Source organism: Dendrobates tinctorius, unplaced genomic scaffold (genome assembly GCF_039654945.1).
Source record: "Dendrobates tinctorius isolate UK_male_01 unplaced genomic scaffold, ASM3965494v1 ptg000011l, whole genome shotgun sequence".
Lineage (NCBI taxonomy): Eukaryota > Metazoa > Chordata > Amphibia > Anura > Dendrobatidae > Dendrobates > Dendrobates tinctorius.
This window is the reverse complement of record NW_027361679.1, coordinates 120260577-120270287: the sequence shown is the minus strand read 5'-3', so window position 1 is coordinate 120270287 and position 9711 is coordinate 120260577. Positions and strand designations below refer to the sequence as shown.

At 51.1% G+C, this 9711-nt stretch overlaps 1 pseudogene; it reads right to left on the bottom strand.

Moving 5' to 3' along the window:
* Nucleotides 1–4968: 4968 nt before the first annotated feature.
* LOC141056755 (5S ribosomal RNA) lies at nucleotides 4969–5086 on the bottom strand (annotated as a pseudogene).
* Nucleotides 5087–9711: the final 4625 nt, after the last annotated feature.

The window sequence follows — 9711 nt, the reverse complement described above, 5'->3', positions numbered from 1 at the left end:
GAATGGCCGTTGACGGAAGCGTGCCATCTCTGACGTTTTTTTCAAGAAGGATAAACTCGGAAGGGCAAGCTTGGAAAAAAAACGTACAAAATGTCAACAGGACCAGGGATTCCCAGCCAGTCTCCCATGCCGGTACTGGCCCGGCCTCAAGCTGCTTAGCGGCTGCGATCTGACGAGGGCATGCATATTCAGCTTAGAATGGCCGGTGACGGAAGCGTGCCATCTCTGAAGTTCTTTTCAAGAAGGATAAACTCGGAAGGGCAAGCTTGGAAATAAAACGTACAAAATGTCAACAGGACCAGGGATTCCCAGCCAGTCTCCCATGCCGGTACTGGCCCAGCCTCAAGATGCTTAGCGGCTGCGATGTGACGAGGGCATGCATATTCAGCTTAGAATGGCCGATGATGGAAGCGTGCCATCTCTGACATTTTTTTCAAGAAGGATAAACTCGGAAGGGCAAGCTTGGAAAAAAAACATACAGAATGTCAACAGGACCAGGGATTCCCAGCCAGTCTCCCATGCCGGTACTGGCCCGGCCTCAAGCTGCTTAGAGGCTGCGATCTGACGAGGGAATGCATATTCAGCTTAGAATGGCCGTTGACGGAAGCGTGCCATCTCTGACGTTCTTTTCAAGAAGGATAAACTCGGAAGGGCAAGCTTGGAAATAAAACGTACAAAATGTCAACAGGACCAGGGATTCCCAGCAAGTCTCCCATGCCGGTACTGGCCCTGCCTCAAGCTGCTTAGCGGCTGCGATCTGACAAGGGCATGCAAATTCAGCTTAGAATGTCCGTTGACGGAAGCGTGTCATCTCTGACGTTCTTTTCAAGAAGGATACACTCGGAAGGGCAAGCTTGGAAATAAAACGTACAAAATGTCAACAGGACCAGTGATTCCCAGCCAGTCTCCCATGCCGGTACTGGCCCGGCCTCAAGCTGCTTAGCGGCTGCGATCTGACAAGGGCATGCATATTCAGCTTAGAATGGCCGTTGACGGAAGCGTGCCATCTCTGATGTTCTTTTCAAGAAGGATAAGCTCGGAAGAGCAAGCTTGGAAATAAAACGTACAAAATGTCAACAGGACCAGGGATTCCCAGCCAGTCTCCCATGCTGGTACTGGCCCGGCCTCAAGCTGCTGCGATCTGACGAGGGCATGCATATTCAGCTTAGAATGGCCGTTGACGGAAGCGTGCCATCACTGACGTTCTTTTCAAGAAGGATAAACTCGGAAGGGCAAGCTTGGAAAAAAAACGTACAAAATGTCAACTGGACCAGGGATTCCCAGCCAGTCTCCCATGCAGGTACTGGCCCAGCCTCAAGCTGCTTAGCGGCTGCGATCTGACGAGGGAATGCATATTCAGCTTAGAATGGCCGTTGACGGAAGAGTGCCATCTCTGACGTTCTTTTCAAGAAGGATAAACTCGGAAGGGCAAGCTTGGAAAAAAAACGTACAAAATGTCAACAGGACCAGGGATTCCCAGCCAGTCTCCCATGCCAGTACTGGCCCGGCCTCAAGCTGCTTAGCGGCTGCGATCTGACGAGGGCAGGCACATTCAGCTTAGAATGTCCGTTGACGGAAGCGTGACATCTCTGACGTTCTTTTCAAGAAGGATAAACTCGGAAGGGCAAGCTTGGAAAAAAAACGTACAAAATGTCAACAGGACCAGGGATTCCCAGCCAGTCTCGCATGCCGGTACTGGCCCTGCCTCAAGCTGCTTAGCGGCTGCGATCTGACGAGGGAATGCATATTCAGCTTAGAATGGCCGTTGACGGAAGCGTGTCATCTCTGACGTTCTTTTCAAGAAGGATAAACTCGGAAGGGCAAGCTTGGAAATAAAACGTACAAAATGTCAACAGGATCAGGGATTCCCAGCCAGTCTCCCATGCCGGTACTGGCCCGGCCTCAAGCTGCTGCGATGTGACGAGGGCATGCATATTAAGCTTAGAATGGCCGTTGACGGAAGCGTGCCATCTCTGACGTTCTTTTCAAGAAGGATAAACTCGGAAGGGCAAGCTTGGAAAAAAAACGTACAAAATGTCAACAGGACCAGGGATTCCCAGCCAGTCTCCCATGCCGGTACTGGCCCGGCCTCAAGCTGCTTAGCGGCTGCGATCTGACGAGGGCATGCATATTCAGCTTAGAATGGCCGTTGACAAAAGCTTGCCATCTCTGACGTTCTTTTCAAGAAGGATAAACTCGGAAGGGCAAGCTTGGAAAAAAAACGTACAAAAAGTCAACAGGACCAGGGATTCCCAGCCAGTCTCCCATGCCGGTACTGGCCCGGCCTCAAGCTGCTTAGCGGCTGCGATCTGACGAGGGCAGGCATATTCAGCTTAGAATGGCCGTTGACGGAAGCGTGCCATCTCTGACGTTTTTTTCAAGAAGGATAAACTCGGAAGGGCAAGCTTGGAAAAAAAACGTACAAAATGTCAACAGGACCAGGGATTCCCAGCCAGTCTCCCATGCCGGTACTGGCCCGGCCTCAAGCTGCTTAGCGGCTGCGATCTGACAAGGGCATGCATATTCAGCTTAGAATGGCCGTTGACGGAAGCGTGCCATCTCTGACGTTCTTTTCAAGAAGGATAAACTCGGAAGGGCAAGCTTGGAAAAAAAACGTACAAAATGTCAACAGGACCAGGGATTCCCAGCCAGTCTCCCATGCCGGTACTGGCCCGGCCTCAAGCTGCTTAGCGACCGCGATGTGACGAGGGAATGCATATTCAGCTTAGAATGGCCGATGATGGAAGTGTGCAATCTCTGACGTTTTTTTCAAGAAGGATAAACTCGGAAGGGCAAGCTTGGAAAAAAAACATACAGAATGTCAACAGGACCAGGGATTCCCAGCCAGTCTCCCATGCCGGTACTGGCCCGGCCTCAAGCTGCTTAGAGGCTGCGATCTGACGAGGGAATGCATATTCAGCTTAGAATGACCGTTGACGGAAGCGTGCCATCTCTGACGTTTTTTTCAAGAAGGATAAACTCGGAAGGGCAAGCTTGGAAATAAAACATACAAAATGTCAACAGGACCAGGGATTCCCAGCCAGTCTCCCCTGCCGGTACTGGCCCGGCCTCTAGCTGCTTAGCGGCTGCGATGTGACGAGGGCATGCATATTCAGTTTAGAATAGCCATTGACGGAAGCGTGCCATCTCTGACGTTCTTTTCAAGAAGGATAAACTCGGAAGGGCAAGCTTGGAAAAAAAACGTACAAAATGTCAACAGGACCAGGGATTCCCAGCCAGTCTCCCATGCTGGTAATGGCCCGGCCTCAAGCTGCTTATCGGCTGCGATGTGACGAGGGCATGCATATTCAGCTTAGAATGGCCGATGACGGAAGCGTGCCATCTCTGACGTTTTTTTCAAGAAGGATAAACTCGGAAGGGCAAGCTTGGAAAAAAAACATACAGAATGTCAACAGGACCAGGGATTCCCAGCCAGTCTCCCATGCCGGTACTGGCCCGGCCTCAAGCTGCTTAGAGGCTGCGATCTGACGAGTGAATGCATATTCAGCTTAGAATGGCCGTTAACGGAAGCGTGCCATCTCTGACGTTCTTTTCAAGAAGGATAAACTCGGAAGGGCAAGCTTGGAAATAAAACGAACAAAATGTCAACAGGACCAGGGATTCCCAGCCAGCCTCCCATGCCGGTACTGGCCCAGCCTCAAGCTGCTTAGCGGCTGCGATCTGACGAGGGCAGGCATATTCAGCTTAGAATGGCCGTTGACGGAAGCGTGCCATCTCTGACGTTTTTTTCAAGAAGGATAAACTCGGAAGGGCAAGCTTGGAAAAAAAACGTACAAAATGTCAACAGGACCAGAGATTCCCAGCCAGTCTCCCATGCCGGTACTGGCCCAGCCTCAAGCTGCTTAGCGGCTGCGCTCTGACGAGGGCATGCATATTCAGCTTAGAATGGCCGTTGACGGAAGCGTGCCATCTCTGACGTTCTTTTCAAGAAGGATAAACTCGGAAGGGCAAGCTTGGAAAAAAAACGTACAAAATGTCAACAGGACCAGGGATTCCCAGCCAGTCTCGCATGCCGGTACTGGACCTGCCTCAAGCTGCTTAGCGGCTGCGATCTGACGAGGGAATGCATATTCAGCTTAGAATGGCCGTTGACAGAAGCGTGCCATCTCTGACGTTCTTTTCAAGAAGGATAAACTCGGAAGGGCAAGCTTGGAAATAAAACGTACAAAATGTCAACAGGACCAGGGATTCCCAGCCAGTCTCCCATGCCGATACTGGCCCGGCCTCAAGCTGCTTAGCGGCTGCGATCTGACGAGGGCATGCATATTCAGCTTAGAATGACCGTTGACGGAAGCGTGCCATCTCTGATGTTCTTTTCAAGAAGGATAAACTCGGAAGGGCAAGCTTGGAAATAAAACGTACAAAATGTCAACAGGACCAGGGATTCCCAGCCAGTCTCCCATGCCGGGACTGGCCCGGCCTCAAGCTGCTGCGATCTGACGAGGGCATGCATATTCAGCTTAGAATGGCCGTTGACGGAAGCGTGCCATCTCTGAAGTTCTTTTCAAGAAGGATAAACTCGGAAGGGCAAGCTTGGAAAAAAAACGTACAAAATGTCAACAGGACCAGGGATTCCCAGCCAGTCTCCCATGCAGGTACTGGCCCAGCCTCAAGCTGCTTAGCGGCTGCGATCTGACGAGGGAATGCATATTCAGCTTAGAATGTCCGTTGACGGAAGCATGCCATCTCTGACGTTCTTTTCAAGAAGGATAAACTCGGAAGGGCAAGCTTGGAAAAAAAACGTACAAAATGTCAACAGGACCAAGGATTCGCAGCCAGTCTCCCATGCAGGTACTGGCCCAGCCTCAAGCTGCTTAGCGGCTGCGATCTGACGAGGGAATGCATATTCAGCTTAGAATGGCCGTTGACGGAAGTGTGCCATCTCTGACGTTCTTTTCAAGAAGGATAAACTCGGAAGGGCAAGCTTGGAAAAAAAACGCACAAAATGTCAACAGGACCAGGGATTCCCAGCCAGTCTCCCATCCCGGTACTGGCCCGGCCTCAAGCTGCTTAGCGGCTGCGATCTGATGAGGGCAGGCATATTCAGCTTAGAATGGCCGTTGACGGAAGCGTGCCATCTCTGACGTTTTTTTCAAGAAGGATAAACTCGGAAGGGCAAGCTTGGAAAAAAAACGTACAAAATGTCAACAGGACCAGGGATTCCCAGCCAGTCTCCCATGCCGGTACTGGCCCGGCCTCAAGCTGCTAAGCGGCTGCGATCTGACGAGGGCATGCATATTCAGCTTAGAATGGCCGTTGACGGAAGCGTGCCATCTCTGACGTTCTTTTCAAGAAGGATAAACTCGGAAGGGCAAGCTTGGAAAAAAAACGTACAAAATGTCAACAGGACCAGGGATTCCCAGCCAGTCTCGCATGCCGGTACTGGCCCTGCCTCAAGCTGCGATCTGACGAGGGCATGCATATTCAGCTTAGAATGGCCATTGACGGAAGCGTGTCATCTCTGACGTTCTTTTCAAGAAGGATAAACTCGGAAGGGCAAGCTTGGAAATAAAACGTACAAAATGTCAACAGGATCAGGGATTCCCAGCCAGTCTCCCATGCCGGTACTGGCCCGGCCTCAAGCTGGTTAGCGGCTGCGATCTGACGAGGGCATGCATATTCAGCTTAGAATGGCCGTTGACGGAAGCGTGCCATCTCTGACGTTCTTTTCAAGAAGGATAAACTCGGAAGGGCAAGCTTGGAAAAAAAACGTTCAAAATGTCAACAGGACCAGGGATTCCCAGCCAGTCTCCCATGCCGGTACTGGCCCGGCCTCAAGCTGCTTAGCGGCTGCGATCTGACGAGGGCATGCATATTCAACTTAGAATGGCCGTTGACAGAAGCTTGCCATCTCTGACGTTCTTTTCAAGAAGGATAAACTCGGAAGGGCAAGCTTGGAAAAAAAAACGTACAAAATGTCAACAGGACCAGGGATTCCCAGCCAGTCTCCCATGCCGGTACTGGCCCGGCCTCAAGCTGCTTAGCGGCTGCGATCTGACGAGGGCAGGCATATTCAGCTTAGAATGGCCATTGACGGAAGCGTGCCATCTCTGACGTTTTTTTCAAGAAGAATAAACTCGGAAGGGCAAGCTTGGAAAAAAAACGTACAAAATGTCAACAGGACCAGGGATTCCCAGCCAGTCTCCCATGCCGGTACTGGCCCGGCCTCAAGCTGCTTAGCGGCTGTGATGTGACGAGGGCATGCATATTCAGCTTAGAATGGCCGATGATGGAAGCATGCCATCTCTGACGATTTTTTCAAGAAGGATAAACTCGGAAGGGCAAGCTTGGAAAAAAAACATACAGAATGTCAACAGGACCAGGGATTCCCAGCCAGTCTCCCATGCCGGTACTGGCCCGGCCTCAAGCTGCTTAGAGGCTGCGATCTGACGAGGGAATGCATATTCAGCTTAGAAAGGCCGTTGTCAGAAGCGTGCCATCTCTGACGTTTTTTTCAAGAAGGATAAACTCGGAAGGGCAAGCTTGGAAAAAAAACGTACAAAATGTCAACAGGACCAGGGATTCCCAGCCAGTCTCCCATGCCGGTACTGGCCCGGCCTCAAGCTGCTTAGCGGCTGCGATGTGACAAGGGCATGCATATTCAGCTTAGAATGGCCGATGATGGAAGCGTGCCATCTCTGACGATTTTTTCAAGAAGGATAAACTCGGAAGGGCAAGCTTGGAAAAAAAACATACAAAATGTCAACAGGACCAGGGATTCCCAGCCAGTCTCCCATGCCGGTACTGGCCCGGCCTCAAGCTGCTTAGAGGCTGCGATCTGACGAGGGAATGCATATTCAGCTTAGAATGGCCGTTGACAGAAGCGTGCCATCTCTGACGTTTTTTTCAAGAAGGATAAACTCGGAAGGGCAAGCTTGGAAAAAAAAACGTACAAAATGTCAACAGGACCAGGGATTCCCAGCCAGTCTCCCATGCCGGTACTGGCCCGGCCTCAAGCTGCTTAGCGGCTGCGATGTGACGAGGGCATGCATATTCAGCTTAGAATGGCCGATGATAGAAGCGTGCCATCTCTGACGTTTTTTTCAAGAAGGATAAACTCGGAAGGGCAAGCTTGGAAAAAAAACATACAGAATGTCAACAGGACCAGGGATTCCCAGCCAGTCTCCCATGCCGGTACTGGCCTGGCCTCAAGCTGCTTAGAGGCTGCGATCTGACGAGGGAATGCATATTCAGCTTAGAATGGCCGTTGACGGAAGCGTGCCATCTCTGACGTTCTTTTCAAGAAGGATAAACTCGGAAGGGCAAGCTTGGAAATAAAACGTACAAAATGTCAACAGGACCAGGGATTCCCAGCCAGTCTCCCATGCCGGTACTGGCCAAGCCTCCCATGCCGGTACTGGCCAAGCCTCAAGCTGCTTAGCGGCTGCGATCTGACGAGGGCAGGCATATTCAGCTTAGAATGGCCATTGACGGAAGCGTGCCATCTCTGACGTTTTTTTCAAGAAGGATAAACTCGGAAGGGCAAGCTTGGAAAAAAAACGTACAAAATGTCAACAGGGCCAGGGATTCCCAGCCAGTCTCCCATGCCGGTACTGGGCCGGCCTCAAGCTGCTTTGCGGCTGCGATCTGACGAGGGCATGCATATTCAGCTTAGAATGGCCGTTGACGGAAGAGTGCTATCTCTGACGTTCTTTTCAAGAAGGATAAACTCGGAAGGGCAAGTTTGGAAAAAAAACGTACAAAATGTCAACAGGACCAGGTATTCCCAGCCAGTCTCGCATGTCGGTACTGGCCCTGCCTCAAGCTGCTTAGCAGCTGCGATCTGACGAGGGCATGCATATTCAGCTTAGAATGGCCGTTGACGGAAGCGTGTCATCTCTGACGTTCTTTTCAAGAAAGATAAACTCGGAAGGGCAAGCTTGGAAATAAAACGTACAAAATGTCAACAGGATGAGGGATTCCCAGCAAGTCTCCCATGCCGGTACTGGGCCTGCCTCAAGCTGCTTAGCGGCTGCGATCTGACGAGGGCATGCATATTCAGCTTAGAATGGCCGTTGACGGAAGCATGTCATCTCTGACGTTCTTTTCAAGAAGGATACACTCGGAAGGGCAAGCTTGGAAATAAAACGTACAATATGCCAACAGGATCTGGGATTCCCAGCCAGTCTCCCATGCCGGTACTGGCCCGGCCTCAAGCTGCTTAGCGGCTGCGATGTGACGAGGGCATGCATATACAGCTTAGAATGGCCGTTGACGGAAGCGTGCCATCTCTGACGTTCTTTTCAAGAAGGATAAACTCGGAAGGGCAAGCTTGGAAAAAAAACGTACAAAAAGTCAACAGGACCAGGGATTCCCAGCCAGTCTCCCATGCCGGTACTGGCCCAGCCTCAAGCTGCTTAGCGGCTGCGATGTGACGAGGGTATGCATATTCAGCTTAGAATGGCCGATGATGGAAGCGTGCCATCTCTGACATTTTTTTCAAGAAGGATAAACTCGGAAGGGCAAGCTTGGAAAAAAAACATACAGAATGTCAACAGGACCAGGGATTCCCAGCCAGTCTCCCATGCCGGTACTGGCCCAGCCTCAAGCTGCTTAGAGGCTGCGATCTGACGAGGGAATGCATATTCAGCTTAGAATGGCCGTTGACGGAAGCGTGCCATCTCTGACGTTCTTTTCAAGAAGGATAAACTCGGAAGGGCAAGCTTGGAAATAAAACGTACAAAATGTCAACAGGACCAAGGATTCCCAGCAAGACTCCCATGCCGGTACTGGCCCTGCCTCAAGCTGCTTAGCGGCTGCGATCTGACAAGGGCATGCATATTCAGCTTAGAATGGCCATTGACGGAAGCGTGTCATCTCTGACGTTCTTTTCAAGAAGGATACACTCGGAAGGGCAAGCTTGGAAATAAAACGTACAAAATGTCAACAGGACCAGTGATTCCCAGCCAGTCTCCCATGCCGGTACTGGCCCGGCCTCAAGCTGCTTAGCGGCTGCGATCTGACGAGGGCATGCATATTCAGCTTAGAATGGCCGTTGACGGAAGCGTGTCATCTCTGATGTTCTTTTCAAGAAGGATAAACTCGGAAGGGCAAGCTTGGAAATAAAATGTACAAAATGTCAACAGGACCTGGGATTCCCAGCCAGTCTCCCATGCCGGTACTGGCCCGGCCTCAAGCTGCTGCGATCTGACGAGGGCATGCATATTCAGCTTAGAATGGCCGTTGACGGAAGCGTGCCATCTCTGACGTTCTTTTCAAGAAGGATAAACTCGGAAGGGCAAGCTTGGAAAAAAAACGTACAAAATGTCAACAGGACCAGGGATTCCCAGCCAGTCTCCCATGCAGGTACTGGGCCAGCCTCAAGCTGCTTAGCGGCTGCGATCTGACGAGGGCATGCATATTCAGCTTAGAATGGCCGTTGACGGAAGCGTGCCATCTCTGACGTTCTTTTCAAGAAGGATAAACTCGGAAGGGCAAGCTTGGAAAAAAAACGTACAAAATGTCAACAGGACCAGGGATTCCCAGCCAGTCTCCCATGCCGTTACTGTCCCAGCCTCAAGCTGCTTAGCGGCTGCGATCTGACGAGGGCAGGCATATTCAGCTTAGAATGGCCGTTGATGGAAGCGTGGCATCTCTGATGTTTTTTTCAAGAAGGATAAACTCGGAAGGGCAAGCTTGGAAAAAAAACGTACAAAATGTCAACAGGACCAGGGATTCCCAGCCAGTCTC